Source organism: Nerophis lumbriciformis, linkage group LG11, assembly GCF_033978685.3.
Source record: "Nerophis lumbriciformis linkage group LG11, RoL_Nlum_v2.1, whole genome shotgun sequence".
Lineage (NCBI taxonomy): Eukaryota > Metazoa > Chordata > Actinopteri > Syngnathiformes > Syngnathidae > Nerophis > Nerophis lumbriciformis.
In genome coordinates, this window is record NC_084558.2 from 50266947 (window position 1) to 50280827 (window position 13881).

General features: G+C 37.1%; 1 protein-coding gene across 1 annotated transcript in view; it reads left to right on the forward strand.

Annotated features, from left to right (window-relative positions):
• The window catches only part of LOC133610271 (tenascin-like), a 225038-nt gene that overhangs the window by 10881 nt on the left and 200276 nt on the right, over positions 1-13881 (forward strand). The gene's annotated exons all lie outside the window — the stretch shown is intronic.

Below are 13881 nucleotides of genomic sequence, written 5' to 3' on the forward strand. Positions count from 1 at the left end.
CAAATAAGATGCCAAAAACCAACCACTTTCATGTGGTATTGGACAGAAAGGAGGACTTTTTTCTCCTCCATTCGAAAATGCGGACGTTTTTAGCACCACTGTCTGATTCCAATCACTGCAAGTCATCAGAATCAGGTAATACACCAACTTATATTCTTGTCTTCATGAAAGAAAGGAATCTATATGTGTTAAACATGCTTGTATTATCTTTAACCACCTTTAACTTGTTAACAATATTAACTATATGTGTTAAACATGCTTGTATTATCTTTAAACACCTTTAAGTTGTTAACAATATTAACTATATGTGTTAAACATGCTTGTATTATCTTTAAACACCTTTAAGTTGTTAACAATATTACTTATATGTATTAAACATTCTTGTATTATCATTAAACACCTTTAATTTATTAACAATATTAACTGTGTTAAACATGCTTGTATTATCATTAAACACCTTTAACTTGTTAACAATATTAACTATATGTATTAAACATACTTGTGTTATCATTAAACACCTTTAATTTGTTAACAATATTAACTATATGTGTTAAACATGCTTGCATTATCTTTAAACACCTTTAAGTTGTTAACAATATTAACTATATGTGTTAAACATGCTTGTATTATCTTTAAACACCTTTAAGTTGTTAACAATATTACTTATATGTATTAAACATTCTTGTATTATCATTAAACACCTTTAATTTATTAACAATATTAACTGTGTTAAACATGCTTGTATTATCATTAAACACCTTTAACTTGTTAACAATATTAACTATATGTATTAAACATACTTGTATTATCATTAAACACCTTTAACTTGTTAACAATATTAACTATATGTATTAAACATGCTTGTATTATCATTAAACACCTTTAATTTATTAACAATATTAACTATATGTATTAAACATACTTGTATTATCATTAAACACCTTTAATTTATTAACAATATTAACTATATGTATTAAACATACTTGTATTATCATTAAACACCTTTAATTTGTTAACAATATTAACTATATGTGTTAAACATGCTTGCATTATCATTAAACACCTTTAACTTGTTAACAATATTAACTATATGTATTAAACATACTTGTATTATCATTAAACACCTTTAATTTTTTAACAATATTAGCTATATGTGTTAAACATGCTTGCATTATCATTAAACACCTTTAATTTATTAACAATATTAACTATATGTGTTAAACATGCTTGCATTATCATTAAACACCTTTAACTTGTTAACAAAAACATATATTTCATAAATAAGTAAATATAAATGATATATATGAATGAGGTAGATCCCCACGACTTGATCAATTGAAAAGTAGCTCGCCTGCAGAAAAAGTGTGAGCACCCCTGCTTTAATCCCTTAGGGGCGATGTATGGCTGACTTGCGCTTATACAGCAGCAGCTCCCACTCCCTTCCCTCTGTTGCAAGTTTTGTTGATTCTATGTAACATGTTTATGTGTGCTATGGCTATTAGTTTTTTTTCCCTTGGCCTCAGTCTGGAGTCCAGCCTTTGACTGAATATTTTTGCAGGCAATTTTGTTCAGAAAGATTTACTTTCTATAAATGTCCATCGAAATGTTAGCATTAGTATTTGTCCTAATCCCGCAGATATCCCGCAAGTACTTTTATGTGACACACCGCGGACCTCACACGAGTCAGAATAATCACTTGAGGCTCCCTCGTTTTCCACATGTCCAAGTAGGACCGCAGCAGAGTTCCCACAGCTGCGTTTTCCCTTTTTAAAAAAAAAACTAAAAATTGCTGAGTCGATGCTAACTGGGGCCAGGCTGAATAGCCTCCACGCTGGCCAGCCGTCACAAGACAACAGGGGGAGCGTCAGATGGATCGAATGAGGCTAGCTAGCACCCCTAGGGGAGTGTTACTCTTATAACTTATCCATGACAGTTCTCAGCTGGTTGCCATTACTCTTTCAGGAAACACTGTAACTCATGCGTTTGCAGTCACCGCGTGTGCTCCTGTGGACTCAAATCACAATTTCCCTTCTTCTAAACAAGCGTCTAATACCAAGATCTCAGTCCAAAACAACCTTTGGGATGTGCTGGCCCGGAAGATTTATATCAAGGATGTATTAAACAAGACCTGCCATTTGCGGCCCGCAGCTTGACATACGGGTTAGAACCTAACACAAAATGTCGCGAAAATTGCGCGAGTCTAACTTAAATGCTAACGCTAGCATGCTAACAGTTAGCATGTGTCAATTCCTAAGTCACATGACACTAAGGTGCAAAATTGGCTAAAAAAGTTAACACATTATGGTTAGCACTCTAGCATGCTAACAGTTAGCATGTATCAAGTACCAAGTTATAAGACTCCTAGGTGTTCGGCTGTGAAATCTGCTAAAAAAAAAAAAGTTACCATGCTACCATGTGTCCAATACCAAGTTATATTACCCTTAGGGTGTTTGGTTGTAAAATTGCCCCCAAAAATGTGCATGCTAGAATGCTATTGTTAGCATGCTAACAGTTAGCATGTGTCAATTCCTAAGTCACATGACACTGAGGTGTTCGGCTGCAAAATTGGCTAATAAGGTTAACATGTTTGTGTTAGCACTCTAGCATGCTAACAGTTAGCATGTATCAAGTACCAAGTTATAAGACTCTTAGGTGTTCGGCTGTGAAATTTGCTAAGCATTTTTTTTTACCATGCTAATGTTAGTATACTTGAATGATAACGTTAGCATGCTAACAGTTAACATGTGTCCAATACCAAGTTACATTACCCTTAGAATGTTTGGCTGTAAAATTGGCAAAAAAAAAAAAAAGTGCATGCTAGCATGCTAACAGTTAGCATTTGTCAATTCCTAAGTCACATGACACTGAGGTGTTCGGCTGCAAAATTGGCTAATAACGTTAACATGTTTGTGTTAGCACTCCAGCATGCTAACAGTTAGCATGTATCAAGTACCAAGTTATAAGACTCTTAGGTTTTCGGCTGTGAAATTTGCTAAAAAAAAAGTTACCATGCTAATGTTAGTATACTTGAATGGTAACGTTAGTAACAGTTAACATGTGTCCAGTACCAGTACCAAGTTATATTACACTTAGGGTGTTCAGCTGTAAAATTGGCTAAAAAAATAAATAAATTGCATGATAGAATGTTATTGTTAGCATGCTAACAGTTAGCATGTGTAAATTCCTAAGTCACATGACACTGAGGTACAAAATTGGCTAAAAAAGTTAACACATTAGCGTTAGCACTCTAGCATGCTAACAGTTAGCATGTGTCAATTCCTAAGTCACATGACACTGAGGTGCAAAATTGGCTAAAAAAGTTAACACATTAGCGTTAGCACTCTAGCATGCTAACAGTTAGCATGTATCAAGTACCAAGTTATAAGACTCCTAGGTGTTCGGCTGTGAAATCTGCTAAAAATTGTTTTACCATGCTAATGTAAGTATACTTAAACGATAACGTTAGCATGCTAACAGTTAACATGTGTCCAATACCAAGTTACATTACCCTTAGAATGTTCGGCTGTAAAATTGGCAACAAAAAAAATGTGCATGCTAGCATGCTAACAGTTAGCATTTGTCAATTCCTAAGTCACATGACGCTGAGGTGTTTGGCTGCAAAACTGGCTAATAAAGTTAACACTTTAGTGTTAGCACTCTAGCATGCTAACAGTTAGCATGTACCAAGTACCAAGTTATACGACTCAGGTGTTCGGCTGTGAAATCTGCTAAACATTTTTTTACCATGCTAATGTTAGTATACTTGAATGATAACGTTAGCATGGTAACAGTTAACATGTGTCCAATACTACGTTATATTACCCTTAGAATGTCGGGCTGTAAAATTGGCAAAAAAATTAAAAAATTACATGCTAGCATGCTAACAGTTAGCATGTGTCAATTCCTAAGTCGCATGACGCTGAGGTGTTTGGCTGCAAAACTGGCAAATAAAGTTAACACTTTAGTGTTAGCACTCTAGCATGCTAACAGTTAGCATGTATCAAGTACCAAGTTATAAGACTCCTAGGTGTTCGGCTGTGAAATCTGCTAAAATTTTTTTTACCATGCTAATGTTAGTATACTTAAATGATAACGGTCGCATGCTAACAGTTAACATGTGTCCAATACCAAGTTACATTACCCTTAGAATGTTTGGCTGTAAAATTGGCAACAAAAAAAATGTGCACTCTAGCATGCTAACAGTTAGCATGTATCAAGTACCAAGTTATAAGACTCTTAGGTGTTCGGCTATGAAATTAGCTAAACATTTTTTTACCATGCTAATGTTAGTATACTTGAATGATAACGTTAGCATGGTAACAGTTAACATGTGTCCAATACTAAGTTATATTACCCTTAGAAAGTTGGGCTGTAAAATTGGCAAAAAAAAATAAAAAATTGCATGCTAGCATGGTAACAGTTAGCATGTGTCAATTCCTAAGTCACATGACGCTGAGGTGTCCGGCTGCAAAATTGGCTAATAAGGTTAACATGTTTGTGTTAGCATGCTAATAGTTAGCATGCATCAAGTACCAAGTTATAAGACTCCTAGGTGTTCGGCTGTGAAATCTGCTAAATTTTTTTTTACCATGCTAATGTTAGTATACTTAAACAATAACGTTAGCATGCTAACAGTTAACATGTGTCCAATACCAAGTTACATTACCCTTAGAATGTTCGGCTGTAAAATTGGCAACAAAAAAAATGTGCATGCTAGCATGCTAACAGTTAGCATTTGTCAATTCCTAAGTCACACGACGCTGAGGTGTTCGGCTGCAAAATTGGCTAATAAGGTTAACATGTTTGTGTTAGCACTCTAGCATGCTAACAGTTAGCATGTATCAAGTACCAAGTTATAAGACTCTTAGGTTTTCGGCTGTGAAATTTGCTAAAAAAAAAGTTACCATGCTAATGTTAGTATACTTGAATGGTAACGTTAGCATGCTAACAGTTAACATGTGTCCAGTACCAAGTTATATTACCCATAAGGTGTTCGGCTGTAAAATTGGCACACAAAAAAAAAAGCATGTTAAAATGCTATTGTTAGCCTGCTAACAGTTAGCATGTGTCAATTACTAAGTCACATGACGCTGAGGTGTTTGGCTGCAAAACTGGCTAATAAAGTTAACACTTTAGTGTTAGCACTCTAGCATGCTAACAGTTAGCATGTACCAAGTACCAAGTTATACGACTCAGGTGTTCGGCTGTGAAATCTGCTAAATTTTTTTTTACCATGCTAATGTTAGTATACTTGAATGATAACGTTAGCATGGTAACAGTTAACATGTGTCCAATACTACGTTATATTACCCTTAGAATGTCGGGCTGTAAAATTGGCACAAAAAAAAAAAATTGCATGCTAGCATGCTAACAGTTAGCATGTGTCAATTCCTAAGTCACATGACGCTAAGGTGATCGGCTGCAAAATTGGCTAATAAGGTTAACTTGTTTGTGTTAGCACTCTAGCATGCTAACAGTTAGCATGTATCAAGTACCAAGTTATAAGACTCTTAGGTTTTCGGCTGTGAAATTTGCTAAAAAAAAAGTTACCATGCTAATGTTAGTATACTTGAATGATAACTTTAGCATGCTAACAGTTAACATGTGTCCAGTACCAGTACCAAGTTATATTACACTTAGGGTGTTCAGCTGTAAAAATTGGCTAAAAAAAATAAATAAATTGCATGATAGAATGTTATTGTTAGCATGCTAACAGTTAGCATGTGTAAATTCCTAAGTCACATGACACTGAGGTGCAAAATTGGCTAAAAAAGTTAACACATTAGCGTTAGCACTCTAGCATGCTAACAGTTAGCATGTATCAAGTACCAAGTTATAAGACTCCTAGGTGTTCGGCTGTGAAATCTGCTAAAACATTTTTTACCATGCTAATGTTAGTATACTTAAACGATAACGTTAGCATGCTAACAGTTAACATGTGTCCAATACCAAGTTACATTACCCTTAGAATGTTTGGCTGTAAAATTGGCAACAAAAAAAATGTGCACTCTAGCATGCTAACAGTTAGCATGTATCAAGTACCAAGTTATAAGACTCTTAGGTGTTCGGCTATGAAATTAGCTAAACATTTTTTTACCATGCTAATGTTAGTATACTTGAATGATAACGTTAGCATGGTAACAGTTAACATGTGTCCAATACTAAGTTATATTACCCTTAGAAAGTTGGGCTGTAAAATTGGCAAAAAAAAAAAAAAAATTGCATGCTAGCATGGTAACAGTTAGCATGTGTCAATTCCTAAGTCACATGACGCTGAGGTGTTCGGCTGCAAAATTGGCTAATAAGGTTAACATGTTTGTGTTAGCATGCTAATAGTTAGCATGTATCAAGTACCAAGTTGTAAGACTCCTAGGTGTTCGGCTGTGAAATCTGCAATTTTTTTTTTTACCATGCTAATGTTAGTATACTTAAACGATAACGTTAGCATGCTCGCAGTTAACATGTGTCCAATACCAAGTTATATTACCCTTAGAATGTTCAGCTGTAAAATTGGCAACAAAAAAAAAAGTGCATGCTAGCATGCTAACAGTTAGCGTGTGTCAATTCCTAAGTCACATGACACTGAGGTGCAAAATTGGCTAAAAAAGTTAACACATTAGCGTTAGCACTCTAGCATGCTAACGGTTAGCATGTATCAAGTACCAAGTTATAAGACTCCTAGGTGTTCGGCTGTGAAATCTGCTAAAAAATGTTTTACCATGCTAATGTTAGTATACTTAAACGATAACGTTAGCATGCTAACAGTTAACATGTGTCCAATACCAAGTTACATTACCCTTAGAAAGTTTGGCTGTAAAATTGGCAACAAAAAAAATGTGCACTCTAGCATGCTAACAGTTAGCATGTATCAAGTACCAAGTTATAAGACTCTTAGGTGTTCGGCTATGAAATTAGCTAAACATTTTTTTACCATGCTAATGTTAGTATACTTGAATGATAACGTTAGCATGGTAACAGTTAACATGTGTTCAATACTAAGTTATATTACCCTTAGAAAGTTGGGCTGTAAAATTGGCAAAAAAAATAAAAAATTGCTAACAGTTAGCAAGTGTCAATTCCTAAGTCACATGACGCTGAGGTGTTCGGCTGCAAAATTGGCTAATAAGGTTAACATGTTTGTGTTAGCATGCTAATAGTTAGCATGTATCAAGTACCAAGTTATAAGACTCCTAGGTGTTCGGCTGTGAAATCTGCTAACAATTTTTTTACCATGCTAATGTTAGTATACTTAAACAATAACGTTAGCATGCTAACAGTTAACATGTGTCCAATACCAAGTTACATTACCCTTAGAATGTTTGGCTGTAAAATTGGCAACAAAAAAAATGTGCATGCTAGCATGCTAACAGTTAGCATTTGTCAATTCCTAAGTCACACGACGCTGAGGTGTTTGGCTGCAAAACTGGCTAATAAAGTTAACACTTTAGTGTTAGCACTCTAGCATGCTAACAGTTAGCATGTACCAAGTACCAAGTTATACGACTGAGGTGTTCGGCTGTGAAATCTGCAAAAAAAATTTTTTTACCATGCTAATGTTAGTATACTTGAATGATAACATTAGCATGGTAACAGTTAACATGTGTCCAATACTAAGTTATATTACCCTTAGAATGTCGCGCTGTAAAATTGGCAAAAAAAAAAAAAAAATTGCATGCTAGCATGCTAACAGTTAGCATGTGTCAATTCCTAAGTCACATGACGCTGAGGTGTTCGGCTGCAAAATTGGCTAATAAGGTTAACATGTTTGTGTTAGCATGCTAATAGTTAGCATGTATCAAGTACCAAGTTATAAGACTCCTAGGTGTTCGGCTGTGAAATCTGCTAAAAAAAAAGTTACCATGTTAATGTTAGTATACTTAAACGATAACGTTAGCATGCTAACAGTTAACATGTGTCCAATACCAAGTTACATTACCCTTAGAATGTTCGGCTGTAAAATTGGCAACAAAAAAAATGTGCATGCTAGCATGCTAACAGTTAGCATTTGTCAATTCCTAAGTCACACGACTCTGGGGTGTTCGGCTGCAAAATTGGCTAATAAGGTTAACATGTTTGTGTTAGCACTCTAGCATGCTAACAGTTAGCATGTATCAAGTACCAAGTTATAAGACTCTTAGGTTTTCGGCTGTGAAATTTGCTAAAAAAAAGTTACCATGCTATGTTAGTATACTTGAATGGTAACGTTAGCATGCTAACAGTTAACATGTGTCCAGTACCAGTACCAAGTTATATTACACTTAGGGTGTTCAGCTGTAAAAATTGGCTAAAAAAAATAAATAAATTGTATGATAGAATGTTATTGTTAGCATGCTAACAGTTAGCATGTGTAAATTCCTAAGTCACATGACACTGAAGTGTAAAATTGGCTAAAAAAGTTAACAGATTAGCGTTAGCACTCTAGCATGCTAACAGTTAGCATGTGTCAATTCCTAAGTCACATGACACTGAGGTGCAAAATTGGCTAAAAAAGTTAACACATTAGCGTTAGCACTCTAGCATGCTAACAGTTAGCATGTACCAAGTACCAAGTTATACGACTCAGGTGTTCGGCTGTGAAATCTGCTAAACATTTTTTTACCATGCTAATGTTAGTATACTTGAATGATAACGTTAGCATGGTAACAGTTAACATGTGTCCAATACCAAGTTATATTACCCTTAGAATGTCGGGCTGTAAAATTGGCAAAAAAAAAAAAAAAATTACATGCTAGCATGCTAACAGTTAGCATGTGTCAATTCCTAAGTCGCATGACGCTGAGGTGTTCGGCTGCAAAATTGGCTAATAAGGTTAACATGTTTGTGTTAGCATGCTAATAGTTAGCATGCATCAAGTACCAAGTTATAAGACTCCTAGGTGTTCGGCTGTGAAATCTGCTAAAAAATGTTTTACCATGCTAATGTTAGTATACTTAAACGATAACGTTAGCATGCTAACAGTTAACATGTGTCCAATACCAAGTTACATTACCCTTAGAATGTTCGGCTGTAAAATTGGCAACAGAAAAAAAATGGATGTCGTTGTGGCTTGTGCAGCCCTTTGAGACACTCGTGATTTAGGGCTATATACAAACCCCGTTTCCATATGAGTTGGGAAATTGTGTTAGATGTAAATATAAACGGAATACAATGATTTGCAAATCATTTTCAACCCATATTCAGTTGAATATGCTACAAAGACAACATATTTGATGTTCAAACTGATTAAATTTTTTTTTTTGCAAATAATAATTAACTTTAGAATTTGATGCCAGCAACACGTGACAAAGAAGTTGGGAAAGGTGGCAATAAATACTGATAAAGTTGAGGAATGCTCATCAAACACTTATTTGGAACATCCCACAGGTGTGCAGGCTAATTGGGAACAGGTGGGTGCCATGATTGGGTATAAAAACAGCTTACCAAAAAATGCTCAGTCTTTCACAAGAAAGGATGGGGCGAGGTACACCCCTTTGTCCACAACTGCGTGAGCAAATAGTCAAACAGTTTAAGAACAACGTTTCTCAAAGTGCAATTGCAAGAAATTTAGGGATTTCAACATCTACGCTCCATAATATCATCAAAAGGTTCAGAGAATCTGGAGAAATCACTCCACGTAAGCGGCATGGCCGGAAACCAACATTGAATGACCGTGACCTTCGATCCCTCAGACGGCACTGTATCAAAAAACAATCTCTAAAGGATATCACCACATGGGCTGAGGAACACTTCAGAAAACCACTGTCACTAAATACAGTTGGTCGCTACATCTGTAAGTGCAAGTTAAAGCCAGAGGTGGGACCAAGTCATTGTTTTGCAAGTCACAAGTAAGTCTCAAGTCTTTGCCCTCAAGTCCGAGTCAAGTCCCGAGTCAAGACAGGCAAGCCCCGAGTCAAGTCCAAAGTCAAGACTGGAAAGTCTCAAGTCAAGTCCTAAGTCCTGCATTTTGAGTTTCGAGTCCTTTCAAGTCCTTTTAACCACAGACTAATATATTAACACAGATTGTGTATGCTTTTCAAACGCTGTATTTATTTATTAAAACAAGTGCATTTTAAATTGCAGGAAAGAAAATTGTGCTGACATTGCACTTTATAATAGCACTATTAACCAGTCATTTTAAACATTAACTCATTCCTTTACAGAACAAACACATTGAAAAATAAAGTGCAAATGTACTTATTTGTACAAAAGTGTTAACATTGAAAAAACATGACATATACGTGAACATAACAAAAAAGTTGTACTTTTTATATGTCAGGGCCCTATGCTGCATTGCATTTGCAAAAGACCAAATTAGCCAAGAGTCTGTCAGTCATTTGTGCACGATGGGGGCGTAGTATGATGCCACCATGGCTGAAAACTCGCTCCACTGGAGCACTGGAGGCAGGCACTGCCAAGACTCTCATGGCCACTCGTAACAGTGAAGGAAGAGTCTTCATGTTCAATGCCCAGAACAAAAGGGGGGAGAGAGTTTTTTTGGGTTGGTGCACTACTTGTAAGTGTATCTTGTGTTTTTTATGTTGATTTAATTAAAAAAAGAAAAAAAAAAAATATATATATTTCTTGTGCGGCCCGATACCAATCGATCCACGGACCAGTAGCGGGCCGCGGCCCGGTGGTTGGGGACCACTGAGGTAAACAATCAACAGTATGTCAGAAAGCTAGCTAAAACGGTACACTTATTCATAACATAGTATACATTTTAACTGACCTTTATTTTACTATTTTTGTCTTTTTTTAGGTGGCTAAAATACGCGGTGCTGCTGACCGCCGTCTAACGTTACGTGTGATATATTGACTAACGTAACCCTGCTTAAAAAAAATCACTGAACAAAAAGTATGAATAAGGTAGTGAACTGCAACAGATTCCCGTGTTTGCAATAACGTTATAACGTTAGCAGTGAGTTTACAGCCTCACTGATTTAACTACACAGCAAATAAAAGTCACGTTACTTAGCCAATAAACGTTATCTTACATTCAAAACTTACCGTTCTTTGTGCAACTTCAAATGCCTGACGAAGTTGGAAGTTGTTGCCTCTCCATCAGTAATTTTCGAACCGCATGTGTTGCATACTGCAAACCGTTTTGTGTTGACCACCTCGTAATTTTTATACCCAAACAAAATTATTTTAGGTATCATTTTTTGTTCACTGGCGTGTGGTTTGGACATGTCTTCTTCGTTGATTGTCCTGCAATTTGATTGGATGAATGCTGTGTGATGAAAACAAAGTAGATCTAATTTGATTGGCTGTTGTACTGAGAGCACACCAGCTGACACACGCAACGCTGATAGACAAGTACACAATGAAAAATACGGAGCGCTCCCGAATAACTTTTTCATCTTTGGGTTTTGGGGAAAGTAGCAAGTCATGTCAAGTCATGTCAATTCAAAAGGCTCAAGTCCAAGTGAAGTCACAAGTCATTGATGTTAAAGTCTAAGTCGAGTTGCAAGTCTTTTTACATTTTGTCAAGTCGAGTCTAAAGTCATCAAATTCATGACTCGAGTCTGACTCGAGTCCAAGTCATGTGACTCGAGTCCACACCTCTGGTTAAAGCTCTACTATGCAAAGCCAAAGCCATTTATCAACAACACCCAGAAACGCCGCCGGCTTGTCTGGGCCCGAGATCATCTAAGATGGACTCATGCAAAGTGGAAAAGTGTTCTGTGGTCTGACGAGTCCACATTTCAAATTGTTTTTGGAAGTATTCGACATCGTGTCATCCGGACCAAAGGGGAAGCGAACCATCCAGACTGTTATCGACGCAAAGTTCAAAAGCCAGCATCTGTGATGGTATGGGGGTGCATTAGTGGCCAAGGCATGGGTAACTTACACATCTGTGAAGGCGCCATTAATGCTGAAAGGTACATACAGGTTTTGGAACAACATATGCTGCCATCTAAGCGCCGTCTTTTTCATGGACGCCCCTGCTTATTTCAGCAAGACAATGCCAAGCCACATTCAGCACGTGTTACAACAGCGTGGCTTCGTAAAAAAAAAAGAGTGCGGGTACTTTCCTGGCCCGCCTGCAGTCCAGACCTGTCTCCCATCGACAATGTGTGGCACATTATGAAGCGTAAAATACGACAGCGGAGACCCCGGACTGTTGAACGACTGAAGCTCTACATAAAACAAGAATGGGAAAGAATTCCACTTTCAAAGCTTCAACAATTAGTTTCCTCAGTTCCCAATTGTTTATTGAGTGTTGTTAAAAGGAAAGGCCAAAACCCCCAAAACCAGTGAAGTTGGCACATTGTGTAAATGGTAATGATTTGCAAATCCTTTTCAACTTACATTCAATTGAATAGACTGCAAAGACAAAATATTGCAAGTTCACACTGGAAAACTTTGTTATTTTTTGCAAATATTTGGAATTTGATGCCTGCAACATGTTTTTAAAAAAAGCCTGCATAAGTGGCAAAAAAAGACTGAGAAAATTGAGGAATGCTCATCAAAGACTTATTTGGAACATCCCACAAGTGAACAGGCTAATTGGGAACAGGTGGGTGCCATGATTGGGTATGAAAGTAGATTCCATGAAATGCTCAGTCATTCACAAACAAGGACGGGGCGAGGGTCACCACTTTGTCAACAAATACGTGAGCAAATTGTTGAACGGATTTCACCATTTACGGTCCGTAATATCATTAAAGGGTTCAAAGAATCTGGAAAAATCACTGCACGTAAGCAGCTAAACCCGTGACCTTCGATCCCTCAGGTGGTACTGCATCAAAAACCGACATCAGTGTGTAAAGGATATCACCACATGGGCTCAGGAACACTTCAGAAACCCACTGTCAGTAACTACAGTTGGTCGCTACATCTGTAAGTGCAAGTTAAAACTCTCCTATGCAAGGCGAAAACCGTTTATCAACAACACCCGGAAACGCCGTCGGCTTCGCTGGACCTGAGCTCATCTAACATGTACTGATATAAAGTGGAAAAGTGTTCTGTGGTCTGACGAGTCCACATTTCAAATTGTTTTTGGAAACTGTGGACGTCGTGTCCTCCGGACCAAAGAGGAAAAGAACCATACGGATTGTTCTAGGCGCAAAGTGTAAAAGCCAGCATGTGTGATGGTATGGGGGTGTATTAGTGCCCAAGACATGGGTAACTTACACATCTGTGAAGGCACCATTAATGCTGAAAGGTACATACAGGTTTTGGAGCAACATATGCTGCCATCCAAGCAACATTACCATGGACGCCCCTGCTTATTTCAGCAAGACAATGCCAAGCTACGTGTTACATCAACGTGGCATCATAGTAAAAGAGTGCGGGTACTAGACTGGCCTGCCTGTAGTCCAGACCTGTCTCCCATTGAAAATGTGTGGCGCATTATGAAGCCTAAAATAGCACAACGGAGACCCCCGGACTGTTGAACAACTTAAGCTGTACATCAAGCAAGAATGGGAAAGAATTCCACCTGAGAAGCTTCAAAAATGTGTCTCCTCAGTTCCCAAACATTTACTGAGTGTTGTTAAAAGGAAAGGTGATGTAACACAGTGGTGAACATGCCCTTTCCCAACTACTTTGGCACGTGTTGCAGCCATGAAATTCTAAGTTAATTATTATTTGCAAAAAATAAATAAAGTTTATGAGTTTGAACATCAAATATCTTGTCTTTGTAGTGCATTCAACTGAATATGGGTTGAAAAGGATTTGCAAATCATTGTATTCCGTTTATATTTACAATTTCCCGACTCATATGGAAACGGGGTTTGTAAACAAACATTGATCGATCGATTGAAATGTCCGAAGGCCAAGTTAGCGCCGCTACAGATGTGATGTCACCAACACCCAGGGGAGGATTCAAGTCCAATGAGGTCCAATGAAGGGACCTGAGATCTGTGCTTGTTTACAGAACATATTTTTAGCTTGATG